This window comes from Macrotis lagotis, chromosome X, assembly GCF_037893015.1.
Source record: "Macrotis lagotis isolate mMagLag1 chromosome X, bilby.v1.9.chrom.fasta, whole genome shotgun sequence".
NCBI lineage: Eukaryota > Metazoa > Chordata > Mammalia > Peramelemorphia > Peramelidae > Macrotis > Macrotis lagotis.
In genome coordinates this window covers 532,012,670-532,030,420 of record NC_133666.1, presented here as the reverse complement: position 1 = coordinate 532,030,420, position 17,751 = coordinate 532,012,670, and the positions used below count along the sequence as shown (strand labels likewise).

The window sequence follows — 17,751 nt, the reverse complement described above, 5'->3', positions numbered from 1 at the left end:
AATGTTTAGGAAAGATCTAGTCAGGGAGGAAATAGTCACAAACAAAACAAATTGCAGAGAATGACTGGAATGAAAAGGAGATTAAGGATGAATATCAACAATCAGGAATTGACTAGTAAGAGAAAGGAGAAAAAGCTGATTGTGATGAGAAATCTAAATTGTAAGATTACCAGTATGGTACATATTTCTTTCTTCCACTATCTACTTTGTTGTAAAGAGAGGAGAGATAAGTAAAAATAAGAATATATGACTAAGTTAAGCACAATTAACAATCACAAACTCATTGGAAAAAGACACCTGATGGGGTGCGGAGCCAAGATGCCTAGATCCTGTCTTGGGCACTCTCTCATAAATGTTTGAAACTAAGGACTTTAACTAAATTTTCCGGAGACAAGAGCTGATCCTGTCTTAAGCTCTCTCTCATAAATCTTTGAAACTAAGGACTTTAAATTTTCAAGCGACAAAACCCACAAAGGGACCCAGTAAGGCAGTTCTCCTACTCAAGGATAACCTAGAAAAAAGCAGAAAGGCTCTGCTCCCCAGGGTTGGAGGGGAGCCAGAGCGACAGAACTTCAGCCTCCTGGAGGCAGCCCCAGGGTGCTGGGAGTCACAGCTCACAGCAGTGGGGGAGTTTCCTGAGCTACACCCTGGGGAGCACCAGGCACAAATTGGGGGAAGGGGGGGGAACCTTTGCCAGAGCCCGTGAAGTCCAGCCCTCAGGGCACACAGCTAGCAGCTGTGGCCCTACATTGCAGATCCAGTAAACAGTAAGCAGGCAGAGACAGTAAGCAGGAGCTCCCAAGGCATGAGCCCACTGAGCTGAAGGAGGGGAGAGAGAGACTACTGGGCTCTGTCCTCTGCACCTGAAACAGGACTCTGGGGCTCTGAAAACATTCAGATCCTGATCCCAGTCTAGGCCCCCCATAGAACAGCAGCGCCCCCCCCCACCTCAGCCCCATGGCAGAGGGGGGAGCATATGGTCATTCACAGACCAAGAGGGAGGACAGAGCCTCACACACTGAGACCCTTGTGGGAGTGTCCGAAAAGCTCAGGAAGCACCCCAAAACCAGGTTTAGGCTGGGAAAATGAGCAAGCAGGGAAACAAGAGGAACACCATTGAGAAATACAATATCTATGATCCCAAGAAGGATCAATATACTCTGCCTGAAGATGAGGAAACACAAGCTCCTGCATCTAAAGACTCCAAGAAAAACAGAAATTAGGCTCAGGCTATGACAGAGAGCTCAAAAAAGACTTTGAAAATCAAATGAGGGAGGTAGAAGAAAAACTGGGAAAAGAAATGAGAAATGCCGGAAAAACATGAAAATGAAGTCAGCAGCCTAGTCAAGGAAATCCAAAAAAATGCTGGGTGTCTGAGGCCGGATTTGGACCTGGGTGCTCCTGGCTCAAGGGCTAATGCTTGGTGCGCCACCCAGCCACACCTACTATTATTACTATTTTTATTTTATTTTGGGTCTTTTTTTCTTTTTTTTTTTGTTTTTTGCAGGGCAGTGGGATAGGGGTGGCTTGCATGTGACATGACTGGGTGATTGTTGGGTATATGGGCTCAGGTGCCCCTGGCTCCAGGGCTGGTGCTCCATCCATTTGGCCACCTGGCCATACCTACAATTATTACTATTATTTTTTTTATTTTAATTTTTTTCTCTCCCCTTTATTGCTCAAGCGAGTTTATATTTTTTGGGGGGAGGAGGTATTTTGTTTACTCTTAAATTATTTGTATAAAATGGGAATAAATATTAAATATTAAAAAAAAGAAAAGACACTTGATGTTGGGAACAATGGAAAGCAAAAGATAAAGGAGGTTGCAGAGGATGAGATGGATTGATAGTGTCATGTAAATAATAGACATGAACTTGGACAGACTTTGAAAGATAGTGGAGGTTAGAAGGGTCTCCTGTGCTAGAGTCCATGGGGTCATGAAGAATTAGACACAATTGAACAACTGAAAAACAACAAAGGAATGGATAAGAAAGCAATATAACATGTGAAACAAAAAATTCACAAAAAGTAAAAATAAGAGGTTTAAGAGAATGCTATTATGCTTCAAAAGATTTTTTTTAAAGGAAGGATGGCAATCAGTACAAAGAAATAGCAGGCAAACTACGTTATGCCAAAGGTACCTTGGATAATGAAGTTTCAATGTTTCATAAATATGCCTTAAGTCATAGCATCTATGTCTTTAAAAGAAAAGTTAAATGATTTACAGTGAAATAGACAAAAAAACTGTAATAGGAACTTCAATGTGACCCTTTTAAAGTCTAAATAAATCTAACAAAAGGATAAACTAGAATTTTATTTAAAAATTAGATGTCAGATCAACAAAAGGATAAACTAGAATTTTATTTAAAAATTAGATGTCAGATCTCTGGTGATTGATGAATGGGAATAGAAAGAATTATATGAACTGATGCAGAATGAAGTAAGCAGAATCAGAACCATTTTTTACATCAATGATGGAAGGACAAAAAGCTGAAATGCTTAAGGACTTTGATACAATGACTATGATTCCAGAGGACTGACAAAGCATGCTACTCAGAATATGACAGTCAAGAGTTAGAATGTTACACATTTTCAGAAATAGCCAATAGTTTTGCTTGACTACAAAGCCTTTGTTTTTGTTTTATATTTAAAAGAAAAGTCAGCTACAGAAAACAGATTCACAGTTACACAAACAACCCTCCCATTCTTCTAAGTATATTAAAGTACTCATAGTTGATATCTGTTAAGTTCAAAATGACTACACACCAATGACACTAAGGAATAATAATGTTAAAATAATGAATAAAGCATTTAGGAAAGTGACCATATCAACATAGTAAAAAAGATAACACACTAAGAAATAGGTTGGATTCATGCCAAAGGGTATATTTGGAATATTAAGGAAACTATGAAACATGACACATATTAATAACATAAAATGTTCATACATGCCAATGTAATAAAAATGACAACACTATCTAAATAAATTTATTCAGTACCATACTAAACAAAGGATTACTTTATAGAATTAGACTAAATAGAATAATGAAAACTGGTAGGAAGGAAGAGGTTCTAAGAATACCAAAGTTCCAACTATACTACAAAACAATAATCATAAAAAACCTTGGTAGAAGTTAAAAATAGAAAAGCTGATCAGTGGTACAGAGAAGTAACAGAAGATTCAGAGGCAAACTGAACATAATAGCATAGCATTCAATAAATACAAGGATACTAACTTCAAGGATAAAGGATTCAAAAAATATATGACAAACTGCTGAGAAATCAGAAAACAGTCGAGAAATTCAGCTTGTGACCATATATCATATTATATGCCTTAATAATCATCAGATCAATTATAATCCAGATACAAAAAGGTCTTATAAACAAATTAGGAGTTAGGAGACCATTTGCATCTATGGGTAAGGAATAGAGTTACTGAAAAATAAGGAACAGAGAGGTTCTCAGGAAATAAAATGCACAATTTTGATTAGATAAAGTTGAAGTCTTCTGCAGAAGCAGGATCAATGAGTCAGACTTGGAAGTGAAAAAGTTAACTGGGAACTATACTTGCAGTGGCTCTTTTGCTATCAGATAGCAAAACAGCAAATCTATGTAGGGTTTACCAAAAGTGTTAGTGCAGTTTTAAACTAATATGAAAGGTGCCTTTTACAAATATTTAATATAAATATATTATCTTAGCAAAGCCAAGATGGCAGCATGAAGGAAGCATTTCCTGGGAATTCCTTCCCCCCCAAAACTCCAAAAGCCAACAAATTATGACTCTAGCCAACATTTAAAGGGGCAGAACCCACAGAAGGAAAATTAGAAGTTTCGCGGGAAAGGTGTGTTTCACCAGGACCAGGAATTGGAAAACAGCCAGGGACACAGTGTAGAGCAGCCCAGAGCAGCCCAGCCCAGCCCAGCCCAGCCCAGCCCAAGGATCACCAGCAACAGGTTGAAGGGGTGGGGGAAAGAACTCTGCTACACCAGAATGAGTGTGGAATGAGGAGCACAGCAGCGAGAATCTGGGGAAAGCAGCCTGTAACCTCAGAGATGGTAAAGGGTCAGGGTAGACTGCAGAAATTTCTCTGCTCTCCCTCGGAGTAGAACTCTGCTGTTAGCCTACAATCAGATCCAGGCTGCAGTTCCATACTAAGTAACCAAGCAGTATCCCTCCTTAAAGCTGCAGGGCAGAGGGAAGTGAGGTGGTCATCTACATATCAAAGCACAGGAAGAGAACATAAGACCTTGGAGGAATAAAGGTCCCAGTGGGGTGTCCCGCCCCCCCCCCCAAAAAAACAACCCCCAAAGCCTTGGAAGTGCCATCTTGGGCTGAGGAAATGAGTAAATAACAGAAAGAAAAAAAAAAAGAATCTGACCATAGAGAATTACTTTAGTCCCATGGAAGATCAAAACACATATCAGATAATGACAAAATCAAAGCTTCCATATCCAAAACCTGCAAGAGAAATAGAAAATGGGCTCAGACTATGGATGAGCTCAAAAAAAGACTTTGAGGGTGGCTAGGTGGCGCAGTGGATAAAGCACTGGCCCTGGAGTCAGGAGTACCTGGGCTCAAATCTGGTCTCAGACACTTAATAATTACCTAGCTGCATGGCCTTGGGAAAGCCACTTAACCCCATTTGCCTTGTAAAAACCAAAGACTTTAGGTCTAAAGAGAAAGCAAAACAAAAGGCAAATGAGGAGAAGAATGGCTTAAAGAGCAGAATTGGCCAGCTGGAAAAGATAAAAAAGCTCTCTGAAGAAAATAACTCCTTCAAATGCAGAATGGAACTAAAGGAAGCTGATGACTTTACAAGAAATCAGGAAGAAATAAAATTAGAAGAAAATATGAAATTATCTCATTGGAAAAACAATCAACCTCGAAAACAGATCCAGAAGAAATAATTTTAAAATTATCGGGCTATCTGAAAGCCATGATCAGGAAAAGAGCCTAGACTTCATTTTTTCAAGAAATAATACAGAAAAATTGCCCTGAGATCCTAGAAGCAGAGGGTAAAATAGAAACTGAAAGAATTCACTGGTCACCTCCTGAAAGAGATCCCAAAAGAAAAGCTTTCAGGAATATTATAGCCAAATTCTCAAACTCCCAAATCAAAGAAAAAATTCTAAAAGTTGTCAGAAACAAATAATTCAACTATCAAGGCTCCATTGTCAGGATTACACAGGATCTGGCAGCATCTACATAAAGGGCTCGTAGGGATTGGAATATGATATTCCAGAAGGCAAAAGATCTTGGTTTACAACTGAGAATCAACTACCCAGCAAAATTCAACATCCTCTTTCAGGGGAAAAGATGGACTTTCAATGAAACAGAGGACTTTCAAACTTCCCCACTGAAACAACCAGAACTGAACAGAAAGTATGATCTCCAAATACAGGACTCTGGTGAACCATAGAGGGAGTGGATGAAAAGGACTAACTATGAGGAACTTAAGATATTGAACTGTTTGTATTTCTGCATGGGAAGAAGATATTGATAACTTATATAAACTTTCTCATTTATAAGAGTTGTTAGAAGGAGCATATATAGACAGGACACAGAAAGGAGTGGAATATAATGGTAAAATATAGTAAAAAGATGGAAGTCAATGGGTGATAAAGGAAAGTACTGGGAGGAAAGAAAAGGAGATAAAGAAGAAAAAGCTAAGAAATTTCATATAAGAGTCAAGAAAATGCTTTTTCAATGGAGTGGAAAGGGGGAAAGCAAGGGGGAATAAATGAGCCTTCATTCTCATCAGAAATGGCTCACAGAGGAAATAACAGACACACTTAATAAGGGTAAGGAAATCTTAATAGGGTGAGAAGAAAATGAAGAAAAAAGAGAAGGGGAGGGAAGGGGGGAATAGGTGATAGGAGAGAGGTAAGTTCGAGGGAGAGGGTACTCAGATACAACACACTTTTGGACAGGACCAGGATGAAAGGAGAGAGAGAATAGAATAAATGAGAGTGGGGAGGAATAGAGTGGAGGTACAGCTAGTAATAGCAACTCTGGGAAAAATATTGGTGGACTTATGATAAAGAAAGTAATTCACTCCAAAGACAGAGCCATTGGAATCTGAACACATACTGAAGTACATTTTTTTCTCTCTCACTATTCTTGATGTTTCTCATCTTCTGGGGGGGGGGGGGGGGGGTTATGTTTACTCTTACAACACATTCAATTTCCATGTATAGCATGGAAACAATGTAAAGACTATCACACAACCTTCGGGGGGGGGGGTGAGATTGTAAAATCCAAAACCTTACAGAAAATGATAGGTAGATACTACTATTGCATATAATTGGAAAACAAATAAAATGCTAAAAAAAATTATCTTAAAAACTGAACTGAAACTTTTGGGATAGTCTTACAAATATCTAAGAATTAGAATCATTCTCCCAAAAATAAATGGCTAAAGGATAAAACAAGTAATTCTCAAGGGAAAATACCTAAGCTATCAACAATCATATAAAAAAATGCAAATAAAAACAAGTTTAAAGTTCTATCTTGAAGCAGCTAGGTGGTGCAGGGGATAGAGCACCAACCCTGGAATCAGGAGGACCTGGGTTGCCACCTCAGACACTTAATAATTGCCTACCTGTGTGACTTTGGACAAAAAAAAAAAAACAAGAAGGGGAGTAAAGGGTAGTTAAGGAGTAGAAGATACTGATAGTGATAGAGAAAAAAGGAATAGTCAAAAGGTTTTCATGAAAAATATATTAAGAAAGTTCACAAAGAGATACAGATAAGAAGCAAAGTGTCAGTACTACCAATGGATTCCTACTTAAAAATTCAATATATCCTTTAAAAAACAAAGTGTATGTGATAAGATTCAGTTTCACATGCAATTTATTTACCATCCTATAAAAAAATATTCTAGTGGGAATTCATTGATCACTGTCAAGTTCATGATAAAAAAATTACTCCCTCCCAAAAAATTAGTCCTGAAGATCCTATCAAATAGATTGGAAAATTTTCAAGTACAGGCCCAGCAAAATTTAACTGAGAACCAGTCTTATTAAGTATGAGAAACTCATCACTGCAAAATTAAGTTTTCCCCTCACCCTCCCCATAAGATATAATAGAATTGTGATATGTATCAATGGAGAAAAAACTCAAACCAACAAAATCACAGATTTTTTTACATACTATATCCTTAATTATAAACAAAAGATCAAAAAAAATTCCGCAGGCAGTTACTTCAATAATGAGATATAAGTGATTTGTAATGAGAATTACCTACCATTTAATTATGTTCTTTAAAAAAAAATTAATCAAGGTCATGAAAATCTTCTACAAAATTTTCTGCAAGAAAAACAATCTTCAATAACATCAAGGGAAATAATTTTAAAAGACAGGAAGGAAGGAAGACTAAATCTTTAAGGCATAAAATTTTATTAAGCAGCAATCATAAAAAAAATTTGGTAACCAAAATATATAACTGACATATATGACCAAAAGTTATTTTCCAATAGTTAATACTCATGGGATAAGAAGTTAATAAGAGAACTGTAAATAACTTTTAATCATATGAAAGAATACTTAAGATCATCAATTATGAAATCCTACGTATACAGGAATCAAAGAACAAATCATAAAATTATGTAAAATGGTAATGATGAGACAACATACCGAATTTTTGAGACACTCTTAAGACATTCACAAAAGAAAATATTTCCCTAAAAATCCTGTTAAAATAGAAGAGTATTAATAAACTGTAGAATGCTATATAATATTGGTCTAAGTCTAATTTCTACCAGACTGCTTTACATTTTTCCCCAGAATAAACCAACCTAAAAAGAGGGGGAAAGGTGGGAGATTTTGAAAAATTGAGTTAAAATAGATAGGAAAATCAAGATTATAAAACTGATAAAAACTTAAAACTGGTTCTTTAAAAAGACTAACAAAATAATAAACCAGAACAGACCTGATTAAAATGAAGAGAGCAGAAAAACAAATCAATAAAATTTTAAAAGAAAAATGGTAACAAAATCAGAATAAATGAAAAGATCAGAAACTACTAGCCAGGCATGGTGGCACATATCTGTAATCCTTGCAACTAGGAGATGCTGAGCCTGGTGTATTGCTTGAGCTTTGTTGTTCAAAGTTGCAATAGGACTAAGCTAATCCCATGTCATCATTCAGCACCAATATGATGAGCTCCTCCAGAGTGGGAGCCCCCCAAAGGCTGCCTAATGAAGAGTGAAATTCTCATCCTTTTAATCCCTAGCAGAAATAGGTGTATCAAAGCTCCTGTGTCTATTAGAAGTGGGTCTAAGAATAAATAACTTCTGCACTTTCAGCAGGGATGAGATAAAAAGACAAGGTCAAAGGAAAACTAAAAGCACGAAGACAGAGGATTAATTTCAAAATTATAAAATAGACATAAAGAACATCTAATAAAAAATCTTAAATGATCCTTTTTTTCAGAAAAGAAAATAAAATTAGTTGCAAAAGGAATTACAAAAAGAATTCTGGTTTTAATGGATTACAGGACAATTCTATAAAACTTTTAAACAAAAATTAATAACTATAATATACAAATTATTCTCCATATTGAGAAAACACTGGACCAAATGCCTTTCATAGGACAAATCCAGTCTCATGTTTAAATAAGAAAAAGGAAAACCAAAGTAGAAACTATAAAATATCATGAATAATTATCAATTAAAAAATTTCAATTATATTCCTGTCAGACTCCAATTAATATATCCAATACATGAAATCATTCATCCTGACCAAGCTGGATCTATAAAAGCAAGGAACAAATGGTTGACCACTAGTAAAACAATATAATTGGAGCAGTTAGGTGGCACAGTAGATAAGTACACTGGTCCTGAGTTCAAATTTGACCTCAGAACTTAAAAAACTACTTAGCTGGGGTGATCTTGGATAAGTCACTTAACCTCACTGCCACAAAACCCCCAAAAAACCAAAACAAAACAATATAATTAATCATACAAAAAATAAAAGCATCCAAAAACATAAGTTTAACTCAATATATGCTGAAAGACCCTTTAAAAAATGACAAGCCTCATTTATGTTTAAAAAAAAAAGTTCCACAAAGGCAGAAATGGATTTTGTTTAAGATGATTAAAAAAATTCCTACCAAAAACCAAAACTAATCATCAAGTGCAATGAATATATATCAGTTTTCCTAATAATGATAGAAGCAAAGTAGGATGCCTTCTCTCCCTACTAACATTTGATACAATCTTCAAAATGTTAGCAATAAGAGAAACAAAGGACAGGCAGAGAGAAGACAAAATTATTCCTATTTGCTGATTTCATGATAATTTAATTTAAAAATATGGTTAAACCTCTGTCAAATTGGATAAACATATGGACTTCCTTCATAGAATACTGTTTTTAAATGCATAATTTTTTAAAAGCTTTACAAAAAAGATTTTAAAGCAAAACAAAATATATTGAAATATATAACTTTTTTAAAAAACAGATTAAGAACCTCTAACTTAGAAAATTCTAAGGAAAGTAAGCAAGAAAAATTAATTGGAATAATAGCATTACCAAAGTTGAAGGCTACAAAATAAATTAACAAAAACATCAAGTATTATTTCTATATAACAAATTCCAAAAGGCAAAAAGAAAAGGAAATACATTGAATATTTGAGTGTAAACCTACCAAAGCATACTCAATACTTGACTGACGATGATACATGATAACTGAGATTTAATTACAAAGTACCTCTTAAAGAAATAAAAAATTTAAATAGAGGAATAATCAGTGCAACTAGAGGAAAGAGGAATATTTAATGCTCATTTGTGGGCAATTATATTAAAAATGACAATACTACTAAAGATAATTGATAGTTTAATTCCATGCCAAAGGGATACATTTTACAGAACTACAAAAAAAATTAAACAAAATTCATTGGGAGAAAACAATCAAATATTAAGAGAAAGAAGAAACAACACTTCTTTATGTCTCACTAGAGTATAATAAAGCAGCAATCATCAAAACCATAATGGTTTTTAAAAAGCAGAAAAGATCAATGGAACATATTATATACACAAGGCAGAATCAATAATAATAGAACTTAAGAAACCTAAAAATATAAATTACCTAGGAAGAACTCCCTATCTGCTAAGAACTTCTGGGGAAAAAATGCAAAGCAGTCTGGCAGAAATTAGGCTTAGACCAATATCTTATAACATTCTACAATAATTCAAAAAGGTTAAGTAACCAAAATATTAACAACAACATTATAAAAATAATTCGAAGGCAATTTGCAGCTAAACTAGAAGAGGCTAGGTTGTACAGTGGAGAGTGTTGGAATAAGGATGACCTGAGTCCAAATCCATGGTCAGACATTTACTAGCTGTGTAATGACCCTTGGCAAGTTCCTTAACCTTTCTGTTTCAGTTTCCTCACATATAAAAGAGGGATAATAACAGCACTGCCTCCATAGGCTGTTAAAGGATAAAATGAAATATTTATAAATGCTAACTGGATTCTTAACCTTAAACAAGTGATGTGTGTGTGTGTACATAGTCAATTAGAAAAGATTTTGATTACATGCAACTGATAAGCAATGAACAAAATTAATATCAGAAAGGCTAGGAGAAAATAGGCACATTAGTGCATTGTCAGTGTGTAAATACGCCCAATCAATTTGGAATTATGCAAATAAAATGACTAAAATGTTTATGCCCTTTTCTATCCATCTCAAAGTCATCATTAAGAAAGTCCCTTATATACATCAAAATATCTACAATAGCACTTTTTTGTAGTAACAAAGAACAGATAATAAAGCAGATATCCGTCATTGGAAAATGGCTAAGCAAATTAATGAAATTAATAAAAAGGAATATTATTGAGCTACAAGAAATGGCAAAGATGACTAATATAGTGAAGTCTGGAAAGCGAATGTTACAAAATTACAAGGACTAACATAACAGGGCTACAAAGAAAAGAAATAAGAACATATACACCCCAATTCCTTTCCAGAGCTGGGAGGTCCACAGGTGTGGAATAACATATATCTCCAGACTTTTTCAATATATTCAGCAGTTTAATGATTTTTTTCCTACTTTTCCTTAATATTTATTTTGTTTGTTATATAGGATTGTTTTTTGGGCAACTTTATAACGAAATTTTGATGATGGAAAAACAAAATATATCAATACTCATTGTAAAAGAAAAAGAATAAAGATCAAGAAGTCAGCTGAGAAAGTTTTTTGTTAAATATCTCTTACAAGGGATTGGTATCCAAGATATATAGACAACTAACAAATACATGAAACCCAAAATCATTCTCTAATAAGTGATCAAAGAATATTAAGTCTTCATACACAACAAATTGGTAAAGATAAAATGAGATTAGTCAACATTAGCAGTGTTATGGAAAGACAGACTGCTTTAATTTTTCTATATATATAAAGTCTTTCTTTTTTAGTTACTATCATTTTTGAGGAATTATATATATACATATATGCCTAGCATTAGAATCTCTGGGTTGTGGGGGCTGAGAATTAGTGAAAACTCTTCTAAAAAGCAATGTAGAATTATGCAAATAAAGTAGCAAAAATGTCTACAACCCAGAGATTACAATGCAAGGCATATACTTCCCAAAAATTATGACAAAAAAGCAAGACTTTAAATGTAGCAAAATAAAAAAAAAATAGCATTCTTTATGGTAGCAAAAAAAAGATTCCTATTGATTAAGAAATGGCTCAGCAAATTATGGTGTATAAATGTAATGGAGTGTTTCTATGTTGTAAGAAATGAAAACTAAGGGGCGGCTAGGTAGCGTAGTGGATAAAGCACCGGCCCTGGAGTCAGGAGTACCTGGGTTCAAATCTGGTCTCAGACACTTACTAATTACCTAGCTGTGTGGCCTTGGGCAAGCCACTTAACCCCGTTTGCCTTACAAAAAAAAAGAAAGAAAGAAAGAAAGAAAGAAATGAAAACTAATATGAATACCAAAATTCAAGGAAAGATTTATGTGAAATGATGTGAAATGAAGCAGTCTAGTAAAAAAAAAATAAAAAGAACATGAACCACAATTAAATCAATTAAAAATGAATATTGCAAATTTGTAAAGAGCAGGCTTGACCACAAAAAAGAAGTAAAACAACTCCACTTCTTTGAAGAATTGGAGGTATGGAACATTGTACATAATGTCAGATTTTGGAAAAGGGGATAGATTGATCAGTTTTACAAATTTTTTTCTTCCCCCTTTGAATTTTTTTGTTATAAAGGATTGTTCTTTCAGAGTGGTATTAGGTAGAAGAATACAGTACATAAAACCCAGAAATGTCAAGAAAAATTACTTTAAAATGTTTTAATTTTAAAAATTTAAGCATTACAACATGCCCACCAAAATCTTATAGGTACTAGTGTCATTTACAAACACTTTTCCTTTATAATAAAACAGTCCAGCCACAAATACCAAATGATTAAAATTTAGCAAAGAGCTGAGTGCAATAGAAAATACCTGTAATACCTGCTACAGGAAAAGCCTGAGGCTGACTGGTGTTTAAATACAGAGGAGTTTTGAGCTATAGTAGAACTAAAACCAATAGGGTATCAATACCAAATCCAGAATTAATATGAACAGCTGGGGAAACAGGTGAGAAACAGAGGTCAAAACTTCTATATTGATCAGCAGTAGGATCAGGCTCATGAGTGGTCATTGCATTTCCTGTCTGAGTCTGAGGGTGATAGAGAAATCCAGTCTTAAAATACGCAATAGTCTAACTGAAGGGTTTTAAGTTGTTTAGTCTTGAAGTTGTTTTAGGTTTGCCAAACACTTTATGCTGAAGAACTTATTTTTCCTTTAATGAAGTCTTGGGAAAGAAAGTTAGGAGCAAGAAGTGTTATTTGATGATTGAAAGGCAAGTTTTAAAAAGGCTGTGGGGTGGGGGGAGGGGAGGAAAGCAGATTGGGAATTAAACAGTTAGTAGTTATCAACATAGTATCTAAGAATGGAATTTAGATTTGTAGCCAATGAATAAATTATGGTATATGAATGTCAAGAAGTACTATCATTCTATAAGAAATCATGGGGGCGACAGGTAGGTGGTACAGTGGATAAAGCACTGGCCCTGGAGTCAGGAGTACCTGGGTTCAAATCTGGTCTCAGACACTTAATAATTACCTAGCTGTGTGGCCTTGAGCAAGCCACCTAACCCCATTTACCTTGCAAAAACCTAAAAATAAACAAACAAATAAATAAAATAAAATCATGAGGGGCTGGACTTCAGAGAAACCTGGAAAAACTCCCATGATCTGTTGCAGAGTGAAAAGAGCAGAACCAAGAGAGAACAATGTACACATTAACAGCAACATTATGAGATAATTAACTATGATGGACAAAGCTCCTTTCAGCAGTTCAGTGATCAAGGACAATCCTGAGAGACCTATTATAGAAAATGCCATCCGCATCTAGCCAAAACATTATGAAGATTGAATACTATGTTCACGTTTTAAAACTTTTGTTTTTTCCTTAATTTTCTTGGGTTTTCCTGATTTTTAGTTCTAATTCCTCTTTCACAATATAACTAAGATAGAAATATATTATACATGTATAACTATTACCAGATTGTTTTCTGTCATGGGGAAAAAGGTAAGGAGGTAAATTTGCAAATGGATGAAGGTTAAAAATTATTTTTAGGTGTGACTGGAAAAAAAATTTAATAAATATCCAAAGGGCTGCCACAGGAACAAAAAAAAAAAGATGTGCAGCCAAAAGCTTAGAAATGACAAGCTTTTGGCCAAAGATAAAACCATATTTAAAAAAGAGCTGATGAGATTCTATTTGCCTGGATGCAGTCTTAGAAATCAAAAGAATTCCACATCTACCTCCTTGATTTCTAAATATGAATATTTTATTATCCAGTGCTATTTTATGCCTTTTTCTATGCTTTTTCCTGCCCAGTTGCTACTGAATAAGATACAGCCTTTCAAATTCATATTCCAGACAGGAAACCCATGCCACTGAACGTCAATGTAAACTGGAAAGGAAGATAAAAGAAAATTACCCATGTATCTCAATCAAGCAACCTACCATGAAGAACAGCTACAATACAGAAAGAATGAAAGAGACTGCCACAATTTCACAGGAAATAAATTCTAAGAAAGTATTGAGAAATAAAATCCATTGCCTCCAAATGTATGCAAATAGGAGTTATTAAAGGAAGGATGTATATTTGACAACATGTAAATGAACATTGATGGTCAGTGGAAAGAATCTCATGCATGGATTATGGTTTTGGAAGGCTATACTTTATCCAAAAGCAACTGAACAGGAACAACAGTAGAGAAAGTCGGATAACAGCAGTGGATAATACAATACTTAGAAACTAAGGAGGAAGATGTGGAAAGTAAAAGTAAAAGTGACTTAGATGATGTTCAACCATTAAGTCATAATTAAAACTGCCATTAAGAGCACACAACATATTACCAGGCCAGAAAAGGAGATGTTTAGAGAACAGATCATAAGTCTGATAGGGAAATAGAAGCATGGTAAGTAAAAACGGGGGTGAGAGGGGTAAACCTCAGTAATCAGTCAGACATTTAGTTTTCTACCAAAGGCAACGTAGCTAAGTAATTTGCCTTTATATTCATCCTTAAACATTTTGAAGGCAAAGTGATGGTAGAGGATGGGGAAAAATATTTGGGGGCAGCTAAATGAGGCAGTGGACAGAGTACCAACATTAGTCAGTTCAAATATGGCCTATGTGACCTTGGGCAAGTCATTTAATCCTAATTGGCTCCAAAACCCAAAACAAAACCAAAAGGGTGAAGGATTTGGAATCAGGAAGAACTGAATTTGAATCTTACTTTAAGATAGTTAATAGCTATGTAACTCTGTGGGGGCAGCTAGGTGTTGAAATGAATGGGATGCAGGGCCTGAAGTCAGAAAGACTCATCTTCCTGAGTTCAAATGACCTCAGATAATAGCTTAGTCCTGTTTGCCTCGGTTTCTCATTCGCAAAGTGAGCCTGTCATATTAGAAACTAAGAATACTGATTTGGTGAATGATCCCATAACCTAAAGTTTCATTATGTTATCAAAGAAAAAGGTATTGAAGGCTCCTAAAAATAAACATTCTGAAGGTATGAAGAGAAAAAATCCTGAAAAAGAGGAAAATATGACAGTCTAGGAAACTTATAAATACAATTTTTTTTTGTCTTTGCAAGGCAATGAGGTTAAGTGACTTGCCCACGGTCACAGAGCTAGGTAATTATTAGGGGTCTGAGATCAGTTTTGAATTCAGGTCCTCCTGATTCCAGGGTCAGTGCTCTATCTACTTTGCCACCTAGCTGCCCCCAATACAATTAAAAAAGAACCTGTACAGTAAAAGCAAGAACACATAATAGAAAATGCATATAAACGTGTTTATAGTCTTGGAGGAAATGTTAAAACACTTAAAAATTCAAGTTTGAACTGAAGTAGTTCAATTCAATAAACATTAATCACAGTGACAGGCACTAAGATGGGAGGATACAAGTAATAAGAATAAGACAGTCCCTGCCCTCAAGTAGTCTAAAATTTAAAAGGGGGAAGGCAATGCAAAAAAAAGTAAAGTGGAAAGGGTGGGAAGAAGGAGGAATGAAGAACACTACTTGGAGTGAAGAACAGTACTTGTTGTATGGAGATGAAATCAAGCAGAACTTTAGATGGAAAGTGGAGCGATCTTCAAAGTCCAAACCCTGCCCTCTCTAACAGAAAACTTTGGAAGTTCAGTGCTTAGTCCTCCAGCCCTCCAATCAGAGATCTCAAGAGGCTGGCAATAGAGGGGGAAGAATTGGACTCAGCTGTCTCACTTGCCATCTGCTTTTCTTCCGGGGTTCAGTTACACTAACAAGATGCTCTGCCTTCCATGATGATGATTACCCTTCCTTCTAGAAGACAGACACACCTGGGAGGGAGGTGACACCATGCCGTGTGAACTGGATTTGAGTGAGGGGGTCTGTGCTAAATGACCAGTCACACTTTTGGATTAGGACAATGCGAGATGGCGCTGGATTCTTAGTAGTAGGGGTTAAATGACTTGCCCAAGATCACATAGCCAGTATCAAGTGTCTGAGGTCATATTTGAACTCAGGTTCTCCTAAATCCCCTTCTCAAAATAATCCCAAAGCTCGTATTATCTTGAGCAGATTATTTTTTCTTTTAAAAAAAATGAGGGACATATTTTTCTTCCTTAAGGATTTCTCTGTCATCACATTCAACTGAGATCAATATATAACATGGAACCAATGTAAACATTGACAGATTGCCTCCTGTGGGGGGGGGAGGATTGTAAAACTCTAAATAAATAAAACCTTTCTTTAAAAAAAAAAGTGAGGGATTAGCTAGGTGGTGCAGTGGAGAGTACCAGCCCTGTAGTCAAGAGTACCTGAGTTCAAATCCGGCCTCAGACATTTAATAATGACCTAGCTGTGTGGCCTTGGGCAAGCCACGTAACCCCACTGCCTTGCAAAAAATAAAAAGTGAGCTCCTAAAAAAAATGAGGGAGAGTGCTATTTTGTGCGCCATATTTATCTTTATATCACCATCTTGCATGTGGCGGCTGTTGAATGATATGGTTTGCAAGGAACTTAAAAAAATGCTTCCGTCTTTCTACCTAAAATGTGTCTGACAATAAAGCAAGCTAAGTATAAGCATGAAGGGTCTGAAATAAAAACCTTCTCCCAGGAAATCGGGTCTTATGCCTTTGAAATGAACTCACTGTGGCACTGGGACGAGGAAAGAAGCCACGGATTCCTTGGAGGGAAGAAACTGAGTCCCAAGGAGGTGACCAGACAGGTCTCGTTCAAGTCTTTTTTTTTAGCTTTTTGCAAGGCAGCGGGGTGCAGTGGCCTGCCCACGGCCACACAGCGGGGTCATCAGTAAGTGTCTGAGGCCGCACTTGAACTCAGGTCCTCCGGGCCCCGGTGCTCCACCCACCCCGGGCCTCGCTCTACTTCCCGGGCAGCTGCGAGGGCCCCGGGGCCACGAGGACGCCCTCGGGGGGCTCGGCCGGGGCGCGAGGTCCCGGGGGAGGGGGGAGGCCGGCCGGGGCGCGAGGTCCCGGGGGAGGAGGGAGGAGGGAGGCCGGCCGGGGCGCGAGGTCCCGGGGGAGGAGGGAGGAGGGAGGCCGGCCGGGGCGCGAGGTCCCGGGGGAGGATGGAGGAGGGAGGCCGGCCGGGGCGCGAGGTCCCGGAGGAGGATGGAGGAGGGAGGCCGGCCGGGGCGCGAGGTCCCGGGGGAGGAGGGAGGAGGGAGGCCGGCCGGGGCGCGAGGTCCCGGGGGAGGAGGGAGGAGGGAGGCCGGCCGGGGCGCGAGGTCCCGGAGGAGGATGGAGGAGGGAGGCCGGCCGGGGCGCGAGGCCCCGGGGGAGGGGGGAGGCCGGCCGGGGCGCGAGGTCCCGGGGGAGGAGGGAGGAGGGAGGCCGGCCGGGGCGCGAGGTCCCGGGGGAGGAGGGAGGAGGGAGGCCGGCCGGGGCGCGAGGTCCCGGGGGAGGATGGAGGAGGGAGGCCGGCCGGGGCGCGAGGTCCCGGAGGAGGATGGAGGAGGGAGGCCGGCCGGGGCGCGAGGTCCCGGGGGAGGAGGGAGGAGGGAGGCCGGCCGGGGCGCGAGGTCCCGGGGGCCCGCTCCCCACCTGTAGGCGCCGGAGCCCGCGCCAAACTCACCTAGCGGGGCGGCCGGGCCGGGGCGGCGGGGCAGCCGCCGGCCGTGCGCGCTAGCGGCCGCCGCGGGCCGGCCCGGGGCTCCGGCGGGCGCCGGCGGGGAGCCT

The 17,751-nt window shown here is 38.0% G+C and overlaps 1 protein-coding gene across 2 annotated transcripts in view; it reads right to left on the bottom strand.

Moving 5' to 3' along the window:
* LOC141503420 (uncharacterized) overlaps nt 1–17,683 on the bottom strand; it is a 75,500-nt gene extending 57,817 nt beyond the window's left edge. Inside the window, exon 1 of one of the 2 annotated variants that reach the window (XM_074208655.1) lies at nt 17,648–17,683. The gene's annotated coding sequence lies outside the window, so the exon portion shown is untranslated. Of the gene's footprint in view, nt 1–16,704; nt 16,831–17,647 lie in introns of those variants that run through there. The other variant, XM_074208656.1, reaches the window with a different exon arrangement.
* Nucleotides 17,684–17,751: the final 68 nt, after the last annotated feature.